Raw genomic sequence first — 24,487 nt, 5'->3', positions numbered from 1 at the left:
GTCAAGGCAAATTTCTATTTCTTCCCTGACTGTACTGTCTCATTGGGTAATAGTAGTTATAGTAAGTACAACTCATTATCATTACCATCAAGTTCTCTTCCTCAGCATGCATGCATTTGCTTTTTCTCACTTTATACTTTGATTTCTTTGTTAATGGATCATGGTTGTCTTACAAGATTGTGTTTTACTTTTGTTGTGTCCATGCATACTGTCTGTTTTTCTTTCTCAAACCTTTCCCAAAACCCCACTTCCCATCTATTCATCAATCCCTAACCCTCTTCCCCCGGGTTGTGTGATTTATATTGAGGTGTGATGTGATGACTACATTAAATGTACACCAATTGATCACACGCTTGCTGGGGCAGATGTGGTGAAAGCAACACTAATTGAATTTCAACTAAGGCAGGGCAAGGATCTTCTTCTGCTAGCCCACCCATGCTGTAGTTTACTTTGTGTTCTGTTCTACTACTCCTCCCACAGTCTCTCAGTGAAGTGACTTTCTCTTTCTTCTTTCAAATGCTATTGCCAGTGTCTACTACTACCACCACAATAATGGCATCTTGTCCGTTAATTTGGGAAACCAACCATGCAGCCATCAGTGTGCCGAACTTCATCATCAATTGCAGGTAAGATAAGTTTGGTGGGAGGTATGGACTAGGAGGAGAGATTGACAGTACTATTATGACAATTAAAATAACTCAGTGAGGGGTACTGCATCTATCGGTTTGTGTGTTACAAAATCGGCAGATCTTTTAAATCAAACACTGGCTGTGGGCATGCAGCAGCACGGAAACAAAGTAAACAACCATGTTACTTAGATGGAATTCGGAAAACTGTAACCCACCACAAAACATTAACATCGTATAAGTAAATAGTATATATTTTAATATCCCTAACAAAAACAAACTATTCCACTCTGACCTAACCCACTCCCCTCCCTAACCCCAACCAATGTCCAAAACGAAAGTTGAGAGTCCCAATGTCCGGAAAAAATCCCCAACGCCCACAAACCCACCCACCAACAAAAGGAATTAAAAAAGGGGCAAATGACAAGGTCCTCTATCGTCGGCGGGCCTTAAGGTGTTTATCCACCAGGATCTTTACCCGCTCCTCCAGGTTCTCCTCTAAGTGGGCCATCCGGCGGAGCAGCTGGCGGCGACATGCCCTGCAGTTACATTCAGGGTGGGGGGGCAGCAGTGCTTGAAATCGATGCGCGCCGGCGGGCGGCTGCCGGACCACGATGCCGTGAAAGTGGAGGCAGGGCCTGACTGGGACCCGGGGCATTGGAGGAGGCTGCAGCTGCAGCTGCCTCCTCCTCCTCCTCTGCCTGAGCCACCAGCTGGCGATAATGTTCACAGATGGCCTCCAGTTTTCGGCCCCAGGCCATAGCGGCCAACTCCTTCCTTGATGGTTTAGTGGGTGTGGAAGGAGTATCTATATCAAGAAAGAAAAAGAACATGTTGTAGCCAATACTCTTAGCAAAACAGAAACACTAAAATCATTCAACACATAATGTCACAGTATCACTAGCAAGAACAGTTCATAACATTTGTGATTTGGTGGTAAGTATCTCTACTCCTACTTCCTTGGACTCTAACATTTGTGGGAGATTCCGACATTATAAATATAATCGTACTATGTACTCCGGTACACCAGTCGTGTTGTTCTTATCTGTAGTTTAGCCCAATTACATAACCTTGTTGTAGCCGGCATGCCAGCTCAGTCTGCTAAGCTTGCACCCAAAAGAAACCAATATGAGCCACATGATGCAGACTCACGTTAGTTTTATCTACTACTACTGTCTGCAGGTGGGGAAGCTCATATTTTTGTATGACGCCTTACGGCCGTTGGCACTGGCCATACTCTGTTACATGGATGCAAATGGCATGCACAATTTCACTTACACCCTGCCATGGGTACTACAAAAAGGCTGATTATTTATCTGATCCAATGATCATTGCTTAAATTCATATTATACATGCTAATACGATACGACATCAGGCCAGTAGCAGTCAGTGGTGGGAGTGCTGCCGGGCGGTGAGTCGGTGACGTGGGAAGGTGCAGGGTGGGGATAGTAAACTATGGATTAAGGACAATCACAGGTAATTACACAATACATTAAAAAAAAAATTGTTGCAAGCACTGCATCACATTCGGCGGTGCAGCACGCACATTGAAAACAATGTTATTTATTTTTATGTTGATTACCTGTATTTGGCCGTAATACACAGTTTACTCGCCAGTGCCACCCACCCGTCCCCTCCCCATGTCACCGCCCGCCAACACTCCCACCACCAACCGCTACTGCAGAGGGTACTTTGCTTTCATTGATTGTGTAACCCATAAATGACCATAAACAACAGATAGGCCACCCTTTGCAGGCCGGCTGCCCCAATCGAAAATACATTAATAATAATAGGTAGGGAGTGGTCCCCAGAGTGGGAGGAAGGGGCTTCCGCTTGACAATATATATATATATATATAAATATATATGATGTGCTTGCAAACTACTGCAAGTGTACTGTATTCTGATAATACTACCTATATTCCCCTAGGCTTTGCTACTGTCGCGCAGTTTCTTTTACATTTTCTTCAAAGTAAGAATCTCCAGTGACACTTTCCAACCTATACTGTCTATAGTACATCCAGGCATACATCCATTAAAGTAAACGTTTATCCTTCTTTTTTATATCTCTCATACTTAGTTGGTTTCACCAACAACCACCCATGCTTCCTCTCCTTCCTTGCTTGCCTTGGCTTTGAGTTGAATTTGAACCAAACAACGCTGATTTTTGCTATCTAGCACTATCCACCCATACTGTGTCGCCCACCCAGGCAGGCATTCTTTCACCTTCCACCCATCCTTCAACAACCCATGCATCTGATCTGATTATTTACTATCAGCCACCTATGCATGCTTCCAACAACATATCCTTCTCTGCCAGTCAGTCATATTATTTATCTCGCCCGTCCTTCCACCCTTAGTTCTTTCCCTCTTTGTTCAACACATCCATCAAGGTCATCTGATCTGAGTTTGTCTTCTCCATAAAACCTTCACAGCTGATTTTGGAGTCAAATAGAAGAGGCCTTTGGTTACTCTACTCACGCTGCTAATGCTAAGTAAAGGGTGTCTTCTTCAACCGTTGAATAATAATAAGTCGCACAGTACAGCGAAATAGTGAACACACTTCCATCTAGTAGTAATGTCAAGAAGTAATGAATATAACTTACCGCCGCCGGCCACTGCTGCTGCATTCCCCCCTGTCTCTCCTGCAGGTGCCGCCAGTTCGCCTGCCCCCTCCAGAATGGCCGCATCACTGGCCCCGACGGCACTGGTGGATGGTAGTGTGCCTAGAAAAAAACATCACACATTTTTAGATGCCTGGAAACCTCCCCCTATTTTAAGTGTTGTTCACTTGGAACATTGAAAAAAAAGTTAATACAACATACATCAGCACTAGACAGTATGTACAGTCAGTACACAGACACTAGTGGTTATATGGTTCCACTTCCTAGGGTCATCTAGTCCTACTCTACTCTTTTGAAAGTTAGCCTGAGCCATGTGTAACCCTTTTAGATTCATCATTCCGACTACTACTCTTTTGGCGCATATTTAATTATACCTGCAAGCTTATTGAGATGTGCAGTAGAGTAGATGCCTTTGAGGCCACTTGACTGTTGCGTACAAGTGACGAGGTCGGAAAAAAACACACTTATTGAGTTTGTTTAGTTCATATTGCTTAGCCATCACATACATGTTACAATTTTTGCGATGACTGCAAAATGCTTGCATTCACCAGTATACTATCTAACGGCTAACTCGCCGCATTTTTCTCATATAATAGGCGGAAGATTCCCTTCTACAAACCAGAGATTTACAGAACATATTATGATGCAAGATTATGAAACCAGTATTTCTACGTTCTATGGTGAGGGGTCTTCCAGAATTCTAAAGATCTTGGCTCTTGTTCTTGTTGTCATGCACTTGTAAATGTTTACTGTTTTAATGTTAGGCTTTTTGCTGGCTTATTGACTATGGCTGTAGTAAATTAAATTTCATATTAACGATGTACAGAGTTTGATACTTGTTTCAAATAAACCTTTTGAACTTACACATAGACTCTGTGGTATTTGGTGGGGTGGGGTGGACTTACACAAGTGAGTGTGCTAAATGGTATTATTATGTTCTGGGTTGTCTGTCTCAGTCATCATCAACATTGTGTATCTTCTTCGTGGGGGGGGGTCGGGAGTGGGACCCTAATGTGAGACACTATAGCTAGTCGGTCAGGGGATCCTGGGTTCTTCGGACTGAGGTGTGACCAGTAAGGTCCAACCTCCCATCAGCAACATCCTATTTTGTTGTGCATAGTCCTGTATGTGGCTCTGCAGAATCACTAGACAAGAGTCATGTACTATCCGATCAAAAATACTAGTCAAATATCTGGTTGGCCATTTTGTTTGTGGTAATTGTCAAAGCCTTTACATTGAGAAGACTTGAAGAGGACAACCCAAAGGACAGGACACAGTGGCTAGAGCTATTGGTCAATCAGAGTTTTATTATTCCAAAGAAAACCTTCTATAAAGAGTGGGCAACTGTGCAAGCTTCGCTACAGACAGAGTAATATAATAGTAATAGTAGTAGTAGTAGTAGTACAGAGAGTCATAGCAGAGGCAGTTAGAAGCAACTTAGTTAGAGGCAGGGATAAACAGAATTTGGAAACAGATAGTCAAGGTCAAAGAAGTAAGCTTTTGTAAAAAATAGAATTAGAAAGTGGAACCATAATTTATAGTTCGGAAAAAAAAGATGCAGTAAAAGTTAGGGAAATATAAATGTCAATATAACCACTGGAGGACTTACTGGGGCCAGCAGCAGGAGCCTCGGTAGAGGAGCGGTCCTCTTGTGGTTCCCCCGCCGACTCCGACCCCGTCTTCTTGCCCCTGGGTGGTGCTTATGATCATGTAAAATATAATAAAGAAAGAGACAAACATTAAGGAGTGCTGTGAAAGAAATAATAATAAATCATTTGGAAAATTAAGTCAAACAACATTTTAGGAAACAACAATTGCAATAAAATTGACCTAACTAATCAGATGGATCGACTACTGGCTTCTTCCTGCATTCACGCATCGTCTACTAAGTTATTTATGAACACTCCAGTGTTCCATAATCATTCTGATTACAAATACTAACGAAGCCTAGTAAGTACCACCTGACCTACACCACCTATTCCAGACGGGCCAATTGTTCACTAAGTCTGCATTTCCATTTTTTTTCAGCCATCAAATGCATAGATGAGATGGAGGACACATGCATACATTAGTGCATACATAGATACAACAAATTGTAGGTTGGTTGCATGATTCTGATCTAGTTCTGCTACTGACTGACCATGCTAAGCCTACCACTCACTAAACAAAGTACAAAAGGTTCGACGGAGGACTGGGGTAAGCAGCACTCAGTGACAGAGGAGGCATCACGCAGACCGCATAAAACAATTATTAACTAATACTAACAAACTAAACCTAGTATCCAATATCCATCCACCACTATTTCACAGTAGGACCATCCACCACTATTTCACAGTAGGACAATGGAAGGACTAGAGTCTCTCTAGCAAATCGCATTACCTAACTTCAGTTCTGTAAAATAAACTCTTATATAATCAGCATCAGCACAAGCTAGCGCAAACTAAGTTGCAAACAAGTAAGAGTACCACCGAGCAAATGGGTCCTTAAATCAAAGAACATTTTGCTTTTTGGAACTTAATTTACCAGCAACGCTTGGCACGCAGCAGTAATCTTGTTGTTCATCAAATTTAATATACACAATAAGTTACTCACCAAGCCCGACGACCTCGACACCTAGTAGGTCCAACAGGTCCTGCTCCCGGTCCAGGACGTCGCACCACCGGTGGGCTAGTTGATTGTGGGTGCGCCGGACCCCAGAGCACCGGAACACGGCCCGGCGCACCTTCGCCCACCGACGGTGCCGCTCCTGGGTAGCGTACCCGGAGCCGGGCCTGCCGCCTGCTGCCAAGGTAAAGGGGAGGTGGCGCTGTATGAAAAAAACAAGGACGGCCACCTCCTCCTCCCCAAACAGTTGCCGGGCCTGCACCCCTGCAGGACGCATTCTGCCGCAAGGCAGGCGGCCCTTCTCTGCTCCTGCAGGTCCCTTGCCCTTGCCACTCGGACTTGGTGTGCCCTTGGCCATGGTTCTGGGGTGGGTGGGAGGCAGAAAAGAAAAGTTAGAAGGGGAAAAAAAAGTTAGGGGGAAAAAGATAGAAAGAACTTTATAAAAGTAACAAAAACACAGTAAAAGTAGAAATAAAATGAAAAATATAAACTTAGGCAAAGAGAGAGATAGATAATAATTTAAAAAAGTCAGAAAAAATGTTTTAAAGACAAAGGATGGCAAAGATAAAGGGAGGATACAAAAGTAGGCCCAGAACCATAGCATAGAGTGAAAAACAAGATGGCCGCGCCCATTCGCGAACGCGTGGGTAAGTTCACGCGATATTTCTCGCGAACATGTACTATTCATCGCGAACAAGTAAAATGCGCTCCCGTACACTTCAATGCACATCGCGAACACGCTATCCGCGACCCGGAACAGGAAATAAGGCATCGCGAGCGGGCGGGCCAATGGAAAAACAAGATGGCCGCGCCCATTGGCGACCGCAAGGGTAAGATCACGAGATATATCCCCCGAGCATGCAAACAGCTCCCCGAACATGCTTACCATGCTCGCGAACAAGAAAAAGCCATCGCGAACGGGCACTCCAAGCAACTACACAAGCTCGCGAAGCTACGCGAAAGTCGCGTAGTGCAATGACATCTTCGCGAAGCTTCGCGAAGCGCGGCTACGCCCAGGGTTAATCTGCACCAGTGCATTGGTATTGCTGTTGTGGGCCATTGTCTGGATGTTGTTTTTGTGATTTACCCTGCTGTCCCCGTGAGTCATATCACATCATTCTGCACATTCATCCTGGTTGCTAGGTCCCATTGCTGGCATGGAATGGAAGTTTGTGACCTGACAACTACAGTATACACAGGTTGTTTTGGTTTGTGTGTCTATTTTCCACATGTGTATGCTTTGTGATGGTCACTTCTGCTTTTGTGCCGTTGTACACTGTATGCATTGTCAGCCCCCATGGGTGGTGCTTGTCTGCACATGTCCGAGAGTATGTTTGTGTTTCACAGCACTGTTAGCCTCACCACATCTCTTTGGGTATGGAACACAACCACTACACAACCACAACCACTACTTTGCCCCAAAAGTGTTTCATGTGTTGGGACCAGACATCATACATGCTATTTGGCATTTGCAGCTTTGACAATGATGACACTTACCTTTTGGTCACTGTGATGAGGGGGGTTTTCGACCCCATCACCACAATGCTCAACTTTTGCTGCAGTTTGGAACTACACACTTAACTTTTGTTCTACAGTGAGGGGGTGTTATTTTTACATTGACACAGTGCTAGTAATGCTCTCCTTGTGTAGGGCACACTCAGTTTTTGGTCACACTTGTGATGGTAGTTACATTGTGTGTTCGAAGTCATAATCACTGTTGTGGGCATTTGTCACAGACTACACACTGTTGTCATGTTGTTAGGGGGATGTATTTTGCTGACATACCTAATGTTGGTGTATGATGGATGTGTGGCGCTTCACCCATCCTATGAGTGGGGGTGGCAACAGGTCCCCTATGGGTTGGGGTGGCAGTAGTGATGTGCAACAGGTCCACTATGAGTGGGGGTGGCAGTAGTGATGGGCAACATAAGCCCTATGGCTGGGGGTGACAGGAGTGATGGGCAACAGGTCCCCTATGGTTGGGGGTGGCAGGAGTGCTGGGCAACATAAGCCCTATGGGTGGGGGTGGCAGTAGTGATGGGCAACATAAGCCCTATGGGTTGGGGTGGCAGTAGTGATGGGCAACAGGCCCCCTATGGGTGGGGGTGGCAGGAGTGATGGGCAACAGGTCCCCTATGAGTGGGGGTGGCAGAAGTGATGGGCAACATAAACCCTATTGGTGGGGTTGGCAGTAGTGATGGGCAACATAAGCCCTATGGGTGGGGGTGGCAGGAGTGCTGGGGAACTGGTCCCCTATGGGTGGGGGTGGCAGGAGTGAAGGGCAACATAAGCCCTATGAGTGGGGGTGGCAGTAGTGATGGGCAACATAAGCCCTATGGGTGGGGGTGGCAGTAGTGATGGGCAACAGGTCCCCTATGGGTGGGGGTGGTAGGAGTGATGGGCAACATAAGCCCTATGGGTGGGGGTGGCAGTAGTGATGGGCAACAGGTCCCCTATGGGTGGGGGTGGCAGTAGTGATGGGAAACATATGCCCTATGAGTGGGGGTGGCAGTAGTGATGGGCAACATAAGCCCTATGGGTGGGGGTGGCAGGAGTGCTGGGCAACAGGTCCCCTATTGGTGGGGGTGGCAGGAGTGATGGGCAACAGGTCCCCTATGAGTGGGGTGGCAGTAGCGATGGGCAACATAATCCCTATGGATGGGGGTGGCAGGAGTGCTGGGCAACAGGTCCCCTATGGGTGGGGGTGGCAAGAGTACTGGGCAACATAAGCCCTATGGGTGGGGGTGGCAGTAGTGATGGGCAACAGGTCCCCTATGGGTGTGGGTGGCAGTAGTGATGGGCAACATAAACCCTATGAGTGGGGGTGGCAGTAGTGATGGGCAACAGGTCCCCTATGGGTGGGGGTGGCAGGAGTGATGGGCAACAGGTCCCCTATGTGTGGGGGTGGCAGGAGTGATGGGCAACAGGTCCCCTATAGGTGGGGATGGCAGTAGTGATGGGCAACATAGGGCCTATGAGTGGGGGTGGTAGTGGTGCTGGCCATGCAACCCCTATGGTGGCCTGCTGCTTGTGGCCAGGATATGGATCCCCTGTGTGTGTGTGAGATTTTGTGGGTACGTGTCATTTGTTTGTGTGGTGGGTGTCTGACTTACCATCTGTGCCATCCGCGTTGGTTCCTGATCCAGTCATAGATGTACAGTACTGGTATGACCTGCGCGATGAGATTCATGATGTGTTCATCTTGTACACGCTGCTTGTTGCTCCGTCTCATACCCGTTGCAAGCTGGTCTGTCTCGTATCAGTGGATTGAGTTCTGGCACGAATCGTACCTGATATGCTTCTTTTCTGGATGCTATGCCGTGCCGTACGTGGCGACCCATCCGGCGCACATGATGTGCGCATCGTATTTGTCCGGCCGGAAGCTGCTATGGATACTGCTTCCGGGCAACTCGGTTCGGCGTTCGGAGGTACGGCTCGGACGGAGAGTGAAGCTTGAATCACAGCCTACGTGTCGGTCGGATTTTTGTCAGTTATGCGCATCATACTTCATCGCCAGGACGGACCGCCTCTGGGTACAAGGTATGGCTACGAACAGCTCTCGGAGAGCTGTTCGACCCGGATTGGAATCGACCCCTTAGTGTTTAGTAGTTTACAAGTAATAACATCTAATTAATACAACTTTGAGCATATGTTTTTCCTTTTTACTATTATATATTTTTGTCTGTTTTAGTATTTTGATTTTAAACTTTATACAATTAAAATGTAATGTTAATGATTTCATTTTTTTAATAAATGTGCTACAATTTTAAAATGTTAAGAATATTCCCATATGTTACAATCCCAAGTTTAAAACAGCAAGCAACAATAATTATACCTTTTTATACTTGTGTTGCAACTCCCACACAAAAATCATCCAGAAAGAGTCCCAAGGTATGAGATGTTTTGCTCAAGAGGTGTGCATATCCACCGCTCCCGCTGTTTCCAAGGAACAGTCTCCAAGACTAATGTTCAAATTCAAACAAATGTGGAATGCACCACCAGCACCAAAAAAATGTTGATTTATGGCAGACTCCAAGGAGGAATTCATCAGCTTGTTCAGAATAGGATTACAGCCAAACAGCCTACGCATTTCGTCCAACTGGTGTGAACTTCATCAGAATTATAGAATATTGGGGTCCTGTGTGGAAACTATTCCCCCTGTATCCAGGGACAGTTGATAGTGCAAGGCTCCTGTGCTGTAGCGTTGCGAGGACAAGACCATCCGATTAAGGGTTCTCCTCAATAGTACTTAATACTACATTGGATGGACATAATTATTTTTGGTGCTGGTGGTGCATTCCACATTTGTGGGAATATTCCATTTTGTATTTTAGAATGTTCAAAATGTAATGTGTAAAAAAAGTTCATATTATTTATGATGCAGCAAAAGGGACACCTTCCTGCATATAAACAATCACAAGAGGCTTTTTCCTCTTTCTATGTGTGCTGCTGAATGCAGCACACCTGGAAAGTGATAAAAACAAGGTGAAATGTAAACATTTCTCCTTGTTACGTCTGCTCTAGGAAGACACAAGGTTTTGGCGCTGCTCTAGGTTTACCTGATGTTTTAAACCTGGTGCAGCATCAAATTCCATGGGTGTTGAGTGGGAACACCGCCAGCAACACCCATGGAACGCCTTTTTCATGCAGAGTAAGGCAGGCAGAGACTTGCGCTGCTTCGCCTTACTTCATATCTACAAGACCATGAAAAGTCGCACAAGGTGAGTTTGTGTGGTATTGTAGATATGGGCCTGCACTGTGCAGCATCGGATGATCATAAAAAGGGCCACTCCAGTGGTGAAAGGGGCTTGTAAATACTCTCCCTTATTAGAAAACAAAATGTTCTCTCCTATCTAAATGAATTATGGCATTCAAATAATAATAGTTTGGTAAGAAGGGGGCCCCTACCGTGAACAATGAAACTTACTAGGTGTAAGGAAAATTAAATATGGGGTAAAGGCAAAAAGCTAGGAATAAGTCATAAAATCAAGTAAAGCATTTCAGGCTATATATTTTCATATATCTTTCAAATAACAGAATAACAGAATAAAACGCTTTCTAATAAACACATGACCAGAAAATGTATATCTTTTTTTGAAAGAGGAAGTGTTTATTCAAGGTTTCTCAATAATAAAGAAATTTTTTTTTGGGGTGTATCAAATATGTAATTTTATATACATTTTTTTGGTTGATGTTCTAGATCATCAGTGATTCAGATATACAACATACCAATATACAATCACAGGTCTGTGAAAAACATATACATATATATATTCATATGTCTATAATGAACAAACACATACACACATGAATTTGACAAAAACTGTACATAACATCACTGGACATAGAGTTAAAATGCAAGAAAATGTGGATAAACTATAAGGCAGTTCAAAGGCTGGCGGTAGATGGAAACACTACGCGCATTTTGGCGGGTATGCCTTTGTCAGGAAAAACTGCCTCAACATTTTCTACAACAAAATATACAATAAACATGGTGTAAACATTTAAGTGCACTACTTAGCCTGAAACGTAAGCTTTTCTTTATTAAGAGCAGATCATGCTTCTAAGATAAATAATCAGTGCCAATGCTTCTAAGGGAATGCTCATAGATATACAAGAAACTTTATAAAAAGCACACAGAGTGATATTAACAAGAGTGGTATTAAAAGCCCACATTGCTAGTCATCAGCAACGGCCCGTGTAGGGCGTGTTAGTGGAGCGGTGACGTGGCGCAGAGGAGGGGCAGGGTGGGGGGTTGCAAAATGAGGCATACGGCCGATTTCAGGTAAGTTACGAAAAAAATTAATAAAACGAATTTCGTTGCATGCACTGCATCACCAAATGTAAATGTAAATGTCAAGGTACTTATAGAGCGCACTGTCACCAGACGGCCACCTTGCAGTGTCGCCTTTGCGGTTTCCTGGCGCTGATACTCATACCGCTGTGGAACCCCTCCTGGCTTTCCCTGTGAAGTGTCCACTCCTGGGCACCCCCAGGGTGAAGCCAGGCATCCTTAGCGCTGTTGGGGCCGGTGTGGAGGCTAGGCAAGCTATTGCCCAGAGTTGCAGCGTGGGGCACGTGATTAGAATAGGCACCGAGGCGAGAATAGACAGGTCCGAGGAAATTGAGCCTGAGCCCCGCCGAGATGGGAATCGAACCCTGGTCCCTGGCCAGAACTCTGCTTCAGGGTCTGCCGCTCTAACCATTGAGCCACACTCCTCCAAATGCGATGCAGCGCGCGCAACGAAATTCGTATTATTTTTTTTTTTCGTAACTTACCTGAAATCGGCCGTATGCCGCATTTTGCAACCCCCCTCCCTGCCCCTCTTCTGCGCCACGTCACTGCCCCACTAACACACCCTACACGGGCCGTCGCTGCTAGTCATGCAATGTGAGTAATGTGTGCGGCCTTCAGCAAAGTTGCTAGAGATAAAACCTTTTATTCACAAGAGAATAGCCGAAAGTGTTGATCCTACAGAGGAATGAGTGAGAGAAAATATGAAAAAGTAGTGCTTCTAACTAATACTAGAAGTGAATAGGAGGACTGATGTACAATATCTGGCTCCTCTCATAATGCAGCATAGCTGGGCTTAGGCACTGGTAATATGGACACCCTGGTGTCATACGTGTTGCGTTCACCGGATTTAAAAGGGATATAAAACAAATATAGATGCAGTAAATAGTAGTTTTAATTTTGAGATTGGGGGTCTTTGCTTCCTAGAGTCGAAGACCTACAGGTAGAACCTTTTTACCAAATTTGGTGTAATTCCACTCAGTCATTTTTTTCTGTAGCTGCAACAGGAGATTGCTAAGGGAATACACATAAGAAATCATTTTTTGGGGACCCCTCTTTTTCTTGGCCTCCACTTGATGGATCAGTACACCAATATTCAAGGAGTAATACGCAACAGTAATGGTTAAGAAAAGCCCTTGCAAAACAAACTTGGCAGCTGTACTGTTTATACCACACTCGGTCTTTGCTCTGTGTTTTATTGTGAAATATAGCTTATTACTGTTCTAATGATGTATAAGAATACTCAAGGCAGTTTAGCAAGTTTAGAGCTAGGGAAAAGTATTTTTATTGATTTATATATTTTTTAAATATATATGATGTACCACAGTACTTTCTCGAAAATATCTAGCAAGTACTGCAGTACTTATTGAAATGTAAAAAATAAAAATGTATATAAGACAAAATAAAATTAGGCATCAGATAGAGTGGCTCTAAAAGGAACCTTTGTTTTTTACTAAACATTTTTGTATATGTTTGGCAAGTCAAGTTCGTACTCTTGAAATGAAAATATAATTTCCATGGGTTGAAAAATGTACAGCATCAGGACGATACAGTGCTGCCTTGCTATTTCTTATATTTAAATGAATAATTAAAGATATTTTATGATCGCAAAGGAATGCTGACATTACCTTCTTCTCAAGTCTTTGAGAACTCTCAAGGTTAGCAGCATTTACAATAGACCACTTCCACTTTTGTCTCTGACAAATATTTGAGAACACAAAATGTAAATGTGTTAGATTAGACATTAAAATATAAAATTTCTCCTTCATCTCAATTTCCAATTTTGCTCCAGTTAAGTGTCATAAATCATTGTCATCATAGTAGATAACCAGAAAGTGGGGAGGGTCACAATTACATGCATAGGAAAGTAAAGGGAGTAACTGATTCAATTTCAACCCTCTTTCACCGATCCATTTTAATTAAACTCCTTTCAAACCTAAATCATTTTTGACATCTAGGAGCTTATTTACAAGGACAGTGTGCTGCCAGAACGTCACTTTTAATGTTGCACCAGCAGTACACTAGGCTTACCCATATCTACATGGCCACGGTAAGCCGCCCTACATGGCTTTTCATGGCCTCATAGATATGGTGTGAGGCATCGCAGCACAAGTCACTGCGTTGCTTCACACTGCGATGGGGAAGTGTGCCATGGGGCGTTATGGTGGATGTTCCCATGCAACACCCATAGCATGTGACACATTCCCAGATTTACAAAAAGCTGTAAACCTGGAAATGCACCAAAAGCCTACGCTCCCCTCCCCCAGGTGTGGTTAAAGGGTTGATTTTGTGAGGGAAGGTGTCCCCTCTCTCACAAAAACAACCTGACTCCAATGCAGACACCATGGTGCAAGGGTGCCTGTGTTGGTAGGCATTTGAGAGCCAGGACAGTAACAGAGGACAGGAGTGCGCCGTATCTCCTAGATACAGAGCATTCCATCCTTTTTCTTACATAGGGCAGCACTGCAGGAAGGCTTGCACTGCTGCCCTATGCCAAAAAGTTTGTAAATGATGCTCCTACTTTCTTAGCATGGTGTTTGGGACGAAAAATTAAACTGTGCCCCAAACCCCAACCATCTTGCACGTACACTGACATACAAGGATTAGGAACACAAAGCCACACAAACAAATATATAAAGAGTTAGATGGTTGGCCATTAGGATACTACATCATACCAACAAGTTGATTTTGAAAGGAGGGTAATTATTGGCTTGAATAATATTTGTGCTACTAATGTAGAACAATACTACCAAAACTCAAACTACAGTAAGAAAATAAACTAGTTTGCAGTAATGACATTTAAAAAGTATTAGAATGGCATGTGAAACACACATTTCTGGTCACATGACAATGAAAATTAATACAAAACCCAGATAACAAATAAAATGAAGAAGTAAAACATTATGGCCCTAATTACGATGTCGGGCGGACACTGTTGCGGTAAGAAACCGCCCGACCTTAGGTCGGCACTTTCGAACACAATATTAACAGAGGAAATATTCTCTGAATGCTAACTGCCATTAGTAACCTGGCCGGGATAGGTTCACAAGACCTGGAATCTGTCGAATTTGAAACGTTCAAACACCTGTCGGAGCATGAAACAACAAAAACAACCTGGGCTACTCGTGAAATCGCTGAGAGAATTCTTAAGGAGGAGTACCAACTGGAAGCTTGGGGGATCCGACTACAGATTCACCACACAGTCGGGTACCCAGAACCCCTACTTCAACTCCACCAAGGGCCTAATGACAGCAGGCCAAGCCACAAGGGCAACCCTGGACCCACTAACTCTGTGCTTAAAGGGGCACGCAGCACCTCAATTGAGGCCACGGGCAACAACGGAGCAACCTCCCACAAAGCATGGAACAACGGAGGAAAGGACACACCAGATGACTGGTCATGGATAGCAAAAACCATAAATTGCAGACCCGAGAATCAATGACAGGGAGCAGAACAGGCAAAACTGACTTCAAATCTAAAATTCTGCTCCTGGAATATAAACGGCCTTGGCACTAAAACCTCTGATAAAGCCTTTCTGATGTACCTTCAACAATTAGATATAATTCTCCTACAAGAAACATGGCTGGAAGATCCTTTTCATCTACAAGGCTTCAAATCATACCATCTTCCAGGAACCAGAAGTTCGAAATTTGGCCATTTGAAAGGTGGCCTTACAACTTATACCTCAATCAAAACTATAACGTCCGCGAAGGAACTAACAAGTAAAAACACCCCAACAAATGGAATAAAAACTTTACGGATAGAAATAGCAGGTCCTAGAGACAAACAACAGTTAATACTTGGTAATACCTCCATACACCTCGGTAACAAAAAAACAGGCTCAAGACTTCTGGTAGCCGAACTAACCAAGCTAGTCACTGAAGAGGCATCTTCAAACTACATTGTTTTAGGTGACTTCAACATGTGCCTCACAGGGGGTGCTTACCCGGACAGGCTGGCAGCAGACTGACATGCAGCATGGGGGGGTCCCTCGCCAGGATGAGTGTAGGTGGGGCAGGCAATCTAAGATCTCTAGAGACCTTTTGAACGAACTGGAGAACCTGTCCCTGGTGGCATTGAATGGTCAATTTGCGGGAGACCGCCCACAAGCTGCAACTTTTCACAATGCGCTCACAAATACTGCAATAGACTATACTTTTACTTCTTTATCATTCTTTAGCTCAATAAAAGGGTTCAGGATTGGAACGCTGGACCACAGTGACCACCAACCTCAAGAGTTAACACTTGACGCTTACAGAACGGCAATCACACAACCAATTGAGAATTTAAACTTAATGGTCACATTGAACCACCGGCGAATTAAATGCAACACGACTAATCTAGAAAAACTACTGGCCCTATCGGAAAAAAGATGGGAGGAAAGCAAACAGCTGAGTGCGAACAGCTTAACAGCTTGGGAAAACTTCATCAAAAATTTCGACTCAACAAAGTCGAAAAATGAGCCAAGACAAGAAAAAGCAAGTTCAAAAAACGAACGAGAGGCAACATGCAAGTCGGCAAGCAACCAAATAATTCACCTCTCAAGACCCCAGAATGCTGAATTAAGACAAATAAAGAGTGAAATTAATAGAGCACTGCGTAGCGTCTGCTCACATGGCCCAGCTGATAACACACAGTCAGAACTAAGGAGGCTAAAGATACGCAGAAAGAAAATCATATGGCTTGTAAAAAAAGGAAAAATCCGACATAGATGGGCAAAACTGCTATATGACGCAAAAAATAACAACAGCACCAGGTTTTGGCAGACAGTTAACAGCTTAGAGAACCCAAAAGCTCCAGGAATTAATTCGCACATACCGGAGGATACTTGGGTACAGTTCCTACAGCGCCACTTCAACACGGAAGTTGGTGAAATTAAACAAGATCTGTCAGAGAACCGATGCCACCAGCAGTTCCCCAAATTCCAAGGATCGGAACTCATCCCCTTTTTCTCAATCAAACAGCTTGTGAATAGAATCTCGAAAAGCCGGAAGGACGGAGCACCTGGGTCTAATGGCATAACACCAATCATATACAAGCATGACCCGGATTACTGAGCTGATGTGCTACTACCCCTTTACAACAATATCATGGAACGTGAAAGAATTCCCGATTCTTGGAAGGGGTCAATTATCTCACAGATCCTAAAAAAAGGCAGTAGGACCGAGCCAAGGAATTACAGTCTCATCGCAATAATAGACTTTGAAGCCAAACATTATGCAGGCCTCCTACTGAATGAATTTACGGAATGGGCACAGGAAATAGCCTTAATTCCCATCAACCAAACTGGCTTCCAAAAAAGCATGGGGACTACGACAAATATTCTTGCTCTTTCTCTCCTGATAGATGCTACAAAAAAACTCAACAAGCCACTCTTCGTCTGTTTTATCGACTATAAAGCCGCTTTCAATAGCGTCGACAGGGGGATACTTTGGGCGAAATTCTTGAGGTGGGGAATTCCCACAAACCTCCTGAAGCAGTTAATTTTACTTCACTCTGGAACATGGGTCCAAATCAAGGTGGGAGCAGGGGATATTTTTTCAAGGAGAATACCAACCACCAAAGGGCTGAAGCAGGGCTTTGTCTTGGCCCCGACCCTGTTCAACCTCTTCATCTCCAACCTCACCACAGAGCTGGACAACTGTAACCATCATGCCCCGAATCTGGGGGGCTTATCTCTTTCAAACCTACTGTACGCCGACAACCTGATACTCCTCAGTCGTACTCCAGTCGGCATGCAGCATTTGATAAACACCACAAGCAATTTTGCAGACAAGAACGGGTTAAGTATAAACCTTGAAATATCTAAAGTTATGATATTTAACCAATGGAATAACAAACATCAACCCCGATGGTCAATGGGGGCAGACCACTGGAGACGGTTGTGGAAGTAACCTTTGATAGGAACGGTTTGTTCACTAAGCAGAAAGCAGCCATCAAAGGCAAAGGGACCTCACTGGCAGTTGCATTAAAAAACATCAAGAACAAAATAACCGGCCCCAATCTTTTGCCTTTACTAGAAGTGCTCTGAGCAAGACTCTTACCTACGATCAATTATGGCAGCAAATCAATGAGAGGGAGAGACGAGGTTACCTTGGACAATGCGGTCGCCAAGGCCTTGAGAATAATATGCAACCTCCCGCAGTTCACTTCGCCAGCCCAAATAAGGCTAGAGTTCGGGCTCCAAAAGCCACAAATAACACAGAAGGGCACCGATGCAAAGTGCTGGTACAAAATAAAGGGAGCCGTGCCAGGTACACTGAACTCACACTTGTGGAAGGAAATGATAAAGAAAAAAGACAGCCCGGCCATGGGCTACCTTCAATCAGCAATTCGGCTGCTCGCATTACAGGACCTATGGGAAACTAGCATGCCCCAAATAAGTTTCATTGACCTGGTAAATAAATCAGAAAAGATTGTATCTCATGCAGAAGACAAGGCAGCACTTAGCAAGAGGGACCACGGTTGGTTTGTAATTCAGAGCTATGCGAGGGCCAAGCCACAACCATACCTAGAAACAGGCTTCTCGAGAATCACAAAAAAAAGATTCTTGCTTCTGAGGATGGGAATTTTACCCGCAAAGAGTCACTGTCGACCATGGAAACGTACAGACACAACAAACCATTGTAGATTATGCGGAGACATCAGTAAGGATGTTCTACATCTATTATGCATTTGCAAGGGCTTGGGAGCGGAACGAAGACAACTATTAAAGATGCACCTGATCGAAAACCAGGTACGAACGTGAAAGGCAGGCGTTAAAGGCTTGCTTCTTCGGTTTATGAGTGCAGCAAAAGCAAAGCTGTGTCTGGCAGCCCTCTAACAAATTGGTCACCAATTTAGGCCCATTGTCCTCAGAGTAATTTATGACAACCCTGCTCAAAAGAGATCGCCCTTAGTAATTGTGCCTATCACTCTGGCCCCTTTGCATCTTGAAGCAGCCACTCTTGGGATGTGGACCACCAACGCTAACATAAAATTGCTGAATCTATCATGCCACCCCACGCTCAGCAACATGGGCCAAGGAACCAGCCAAGCACTGACACTGGAATCACCTGGCAAGGGGTGTAAAGAACTGGGCAAGCAAAGGTCACAACGAATTGCAGACTGCAACTGTCAAGAAAGAACATTTTGGCAGCCCGCTTACAGACCCCAATGCTATTTAGATCAAAATCATTAATACTAACTTGAAAGGAACTGGCATTACAAAGGAACACTCAAGAACTAACACCTGAAAAACATTGCACTTTTCATGCCACTCTATGCACCTTACTGTATTGTATGCCATTTGTTTCTAATTTTATGGATTCATCGTAATTTTTAAATGTATCTAACCAATCTTAGTATTACAAAGGATGTTGTGTTGCTTTTACACAAATGTTTTACTGATTGCAAAGGTTTTAATTAATCATGCAATAAAGAGATTACTTACTTACTTACTATTAGGATGTGGTGGTCCACAGGGCGGTCAGAAACTTCCATTTCACAAAGGAAGCATGTGCGGCCGGCAGAATACGCCCACAGCACAAGCTTCCATTGGGAAATTGAAGTTGGTAAACAACCCTGCACTGTGTGGCAGGCATAATGAGATGTTGTGGGGGGGCCCCCACAAAGACACTTTCTGACAGCAGTTCTATGTCGAAAAAGCCAACATGGAATTGCTGTCGGAAAGTGCCTTCATAATCCAGACAACAGAAATGTCGTCCTTTAGGGATTATGTTGCCTTTCTGACTGGAACCCGGTCAGATTAGACCGCAGGTTTAAACAGACTTCAAACCTATCATGTTGCCATCATCATATTCAGGCTCTATGTGATTCAGTAATATCACAAAGTAGTCATTAGACAAAATCCAGTAGTGCTAAATACACCAGCAACCATAGAGACTGTTAGAAAGCAATAGAGTTCAAATACTACTTTAATGACATGACTGAGAAGCTGAAAATTATACCTCATCACCTCCATCTATATATTTCTAAATAAAACAGGTACATTTCTATATTAAATACTGTTAGAAAAATAATACAGGAAAATAAATAAAAACATTAACATTTGCATTAGGACAATTAGTACTGGAACTATTACTTCTTTATGTCTTTTCCAAAACAGATTTGCCCACATTGAACACAATGCAGAAAAAAACAATACCTGAAGAAGCAAAAAAGGAAACTACTACAGAGAAAGGAAATATAAACTAAATGAACAGAGGGAAGGAGGACTTTGAAAAGAAAAACAATACGACAGGAAAGAGTATAATTACATTTTTCACAATCCGTTTGTTTTGTTTTTCCACAGTTTTTTTTTATGACACTTCCATATGATCATGTTGACCTGTAAATAATCTAAATGACAACATACTAGTATAACAGAAATTGTATTTTTTGTCTGAAAACACAAAAAAAGGAAAACAATAATGGTTTGATGTTGTGGTATGTTTAATAAATACAATCAGATATCACTTCAGTTGTCTATTATTAACTTACCATCTATGATGCCACCGTAAGGCACATGTTTAACTTACCTTACACTTACTATTTATGTCTACGTTAATCATAATGTAATATTTTTGATACCTTAACAAATATGGGTAAAATTGGTTGAAGCTCTTTAACTTTTGAGACATTTGGTTAGTTCTGAAAACATATTTTTTATTTAAGATTTTTTGGGGATTTTCTTTCTACAAGGTGAACATGACCAACCAAAATATTAGTCTGAAGAGGAAACAGGAAGACAACTAAGGCAAAAAATAAACTATACTACAGAGAGAGGAGTTTCCACAGTGTTTCATGATGACAACTATCATATGATTATCTTGTACTGTAAATGTTCTTTATGATGACATTGCAGGGGAACGCACTATACGCCGGCATAAACAAGTCCCTACATCGGAAACTCCAGACGATACAGAATACCGCCGCCCTACTCATCCTCAGCATACCCCGGCACAAACTCATCAGCCAACACCTACGAAGGCTCCACTGGCTCCCCTTGGAGAAAAGAGTCACCTTCAAAATATAAACCCACGCCTACAAATCTCTACACAACACTAGACCCAAATTCCTCAATGACAGAACCAACTTCCACGTACCCAAAAGAAACCTCCAATCTTCCAACCTCGCATTGGCCGGAACCCCGCGCGTCCGCAGAGCCAAACCAGGTAAAAGGTCTTTCTCTCACATCGCGGCCAAAACCTGGAATGAGCTCCCGGCAGACATCTGACCCGCCCCCACCCCGAATACCTTCAGGAAGGCTCTCAAGACCTGGCTCTTCGGCTAACAGATCTGCAACCCCCTCCATCAGTGCCTTGAGACCCAGTCGCGCGCTTAAGAACCCCTGATTGATTGATTGATTTAACAAAAATTGCAGTTTTGTCTGAAAACACATGAAAAGGAAATCAATGATGGATTGACTTTGTTTACCTGCTGCTATTGAAAGCTATATGATCACTCAGACAATGCTGACATTCATAATGAGCTTTGACCTATTGCAAAAGTACAGCGGTGCCAGAAACTAAATGTACAATAATTAATATCATAGAAAATAAACATTGTATGAGTAGAAACAATTTTTTTTAAAACATTCAATGTAACTTTCTAGTTATAACTCAAAGTTATAGTTTACGCCCGTCCAAAACCTATTATCTAGCATGTTAAATTCTACAATTCATAACAAAACTCATACCATCTCAAAAGACATCATTTATGAGAAGACTGCATGGGAGTAGGCTGAGTTATAGTTAAAATGGCTGCCATCATATCTTTATTGATGTGGTGGCAGCCAGTCAGACCAGTCAGCTCAGCAGATTGTCCGCAGCATGAAATATCAATATTTTTTAACCTTAATAGCTTTAAAGCTACTGAACAGAATTACAGCAAATCAAAAAATGCACATATTCTTGACCAAGATCTAGATTTCTGGCAAATTTGGTGTAATTCCATTCAGTCGTTTTGGCTATAGCTGTTACTAATTGTCCTAAGGAAAAATGAATGGGGAAATTGTTATTTTTGGGACTCCCCTTTTTCTTGGCCCTTGCTTGATGGATCACCCTGAAACTTTCCAAAAACGAGCAGGGTTGGATGAACCTTTGTTTTGGAAAGTTTCATGAAGATTTGTCAAACAGTGCAAAAGATATTAGCAAACCAAAAACTGCTTGCCTTATGGAAACATAGAGCATCATGAGGATGCCGGTCGGACTCTTGTCCTACGGGCTTCATAGTGGAAGCGGGTCCACCTGACAAGGAGTCGGTAGTCACGCAGCCCTTATTACAACGTGACCGCATTCACGACAGTCGCAAAGTGTATATTTTCCATTGCCGCTTGTGCTGCGGGCTGCAGCACACGCGGCGATAGAAAATGTACACTCTAAAAACATCCATACACCTTGTGGCAGGCAACATGTGGTGCCTGCCAAATGGTGCAGGGAAGTTTAAGTGGGCATCATAGTTGCCCCCCAGGCTCCATAGTGGAGGGCGAATGGAGAAGGCGGCTCTGCTAAGGGCCTCCAAAGTCACTTTCTGCCTGCCTTTTCATGGCAGGTGAACAAACATTGTAATCCCCAAGGTGATGCTGAGCAGGCACCGCCCCATTGCTAGGGATTACTGACCCTCCGATGATCCCCGTTGGACAGCGTCAGACTGTCCCTCGCTGCTTTCAACCGTACGCATTGTAATGTGCCAGTCAGACCGCAGCAGCAGATGGCAGTCGGACCACATCCGATGAGCTGTTGAATGCGGTCCGACCTCCATCAGAATGGCCTCCATAGTCCTAGATACCCAATGTTGACAGCCACTGTGGGGCTATATAGCTACATATATATATATATATATATTTATTACCTACTGGCGGTTGCCAGTAGGTAGATATAGTTAGGACCTATTTTCCATAGGAAATCTGCAACATTCTATTTGGAATAACGTTGGCACCGATTGACGAATCTTCGCAAAATTTTCCAAACTTTAGGCCAGCTCCGGTCCGCTCCTATCCTGAAAATTTCACGGTGATTCGTAAAGCGGGGGCCGAGAAAAAATGGGGGTCCCAAAACATGTTTTCCCCATGCATTTTCCCATAGGACCTGTTGACGCAGCTACAGCCCGAACTGCTGAACGGAATTACACCAAATTTGGCAAAGAGGTAGTCCTCAGTTCAGACTCGTGCCTTTTGCTTAAAATGTGTAAATCCGTTCAGTAGCTCCTGAGAAAATTAGAGTTAAAAAGATAGATATATCTATGGCCTCGGAAGATCCGCACACCCTCCCCGCACCCAGTGCACACCCTGCCGTGCACGAGCTGAATGCTAATTGGCTGCCAACACTCTGAATCAGGAAGTGTTGGCAGCCATCCTGTGCCTCGGTAGAACCGAAGCACAAGAAGCCCCAAAAAAAACGCGAAAAGGGGGCAGGGTAGAAACTTTTTTAAATTGCGCGATGCGCTTAGGGCCCGCTGACGAAAAAAAAAAATGAAGCACGGGCTCCTGCTTCATTTACAATTAGCCCCAGGGGGGGCCAAGTCCCGGGGCAATCCCAGCCTTGGGGACCACCACCCCCTGGGGCTTTAAGTTAATGTGTGCGGGGGGGCTCATGGCCCACAGCCCCAGGGGCCGCTACTCCCCGGGGCTTGTTTGTTTTAAAAAAAAAAAAAAACCTGTGTGGGGGGGCTAATTAGTGCCACCTCCCCGGGGCACTAATAATTTTAAAATAGGGGGTCTGTCATGGACCCCCAAGCCCCGGGGACCACCACCTCCCGGGGCTTTAAATTAAGTGGGAGCCAAAGATGGCCCTGGGGACCGCCACCCCCCAGGGCCGGCTCCTGCAGTGTCCCACGGTGCCCACCCCCGGGACACTGCTGTTTGCAATGGCAGGGCGGGAGCCTCGCGGCTCCCACCCTGCCATTGCAAACTGCTTTGATTCATTGAAGCGAGAGCAGGGAAACCAGCTCTCGCTTGAATGAAGCAAAGACGATTGCTTTTCCACATGGAGAGCAGCATGTTAGCTGCTCCTCATGTGGAAAAGCAATGCCGGCTCCCGCAGGAAGCGGGGAGCCGGCTGGGACCGTGGGGGGATTGGGACCCCCCACGGTCCCCAACGAGATGGCCAGGCCCCGGGGGATGGGGTCCCCGGTGCCAGTAGTGGCCCGGGAGGGGCACCACGCAGCCCCCCTCCTAAAAATAAAAACAAACCCAAAAAAAAAGGGCCCCGGGGGATGAGGCCCCCGGGGCCTTAAGTGACCACAGGAGGGGGGCTACGCAGCCACACTCCATAAAAATATATATTTTTTTTTTAAAAGGCCCATGCCCCGGGGGATGGGGTCCCCGGGGCAGATTAAGGCCTCGGGAGGGGGGCCGCGCAGCCCCCCTCCACAGTTTTAAAATAAAAAAATAAAAAATAGGGGGCAGGCCCTGGGGGATGGGGTACCCAGGGCCAAAAAATAAGAAAAAGATGGGGGGCTACACAGCCCCCCTTCTTAAAAAGAAAAAGAAAAAAAAGGGATCGGGGAGGAGGCCACGCCCCCTCCTTTCATCACTCTGCAAACGCGCCCCCTGGTGCGTTTGCAGAGGGGGAACACATTTCCATTCAATACTGGGGTCCCTGGGGGCCAACTAGCCCACCAGGAACCTCCCGTATGCGCCAGGGGGCTGCGTTGCAGAGAGGTGTAATGAGGCCACGCCCCTTTTTACACCTCTCTGCAACGCAGCTCTGTGGCGCTTACTGGAAGTACCTGGTGGGCTAGTTGGCCGCCAGGGGACCTCAGGATTCAAGGGGACTTAATCTCCCAACTGAAAACGCGCCACGGGCGCGTTTGCATAGTGGTGAAGGTAGGGGGCGAGGCCTGAGGTGATACCGTGCA

The sequence above is a fragment of the Triturus cristatus genome, chromosome 10, assembly GCF_964204655.1.
Source record: "Triturus cristatus chromosome 10, aTriCri1.1, whole genome shotgun sequence".
Taxonomy (NCBI): Eukaryota; Metazoa; Chordata; class Amphibia; order Caudata; family Salamandridae; genus Triturus; species Triturus cristatus.
This window is presented reverse-complemented; position numbering follows the sequence as displayed.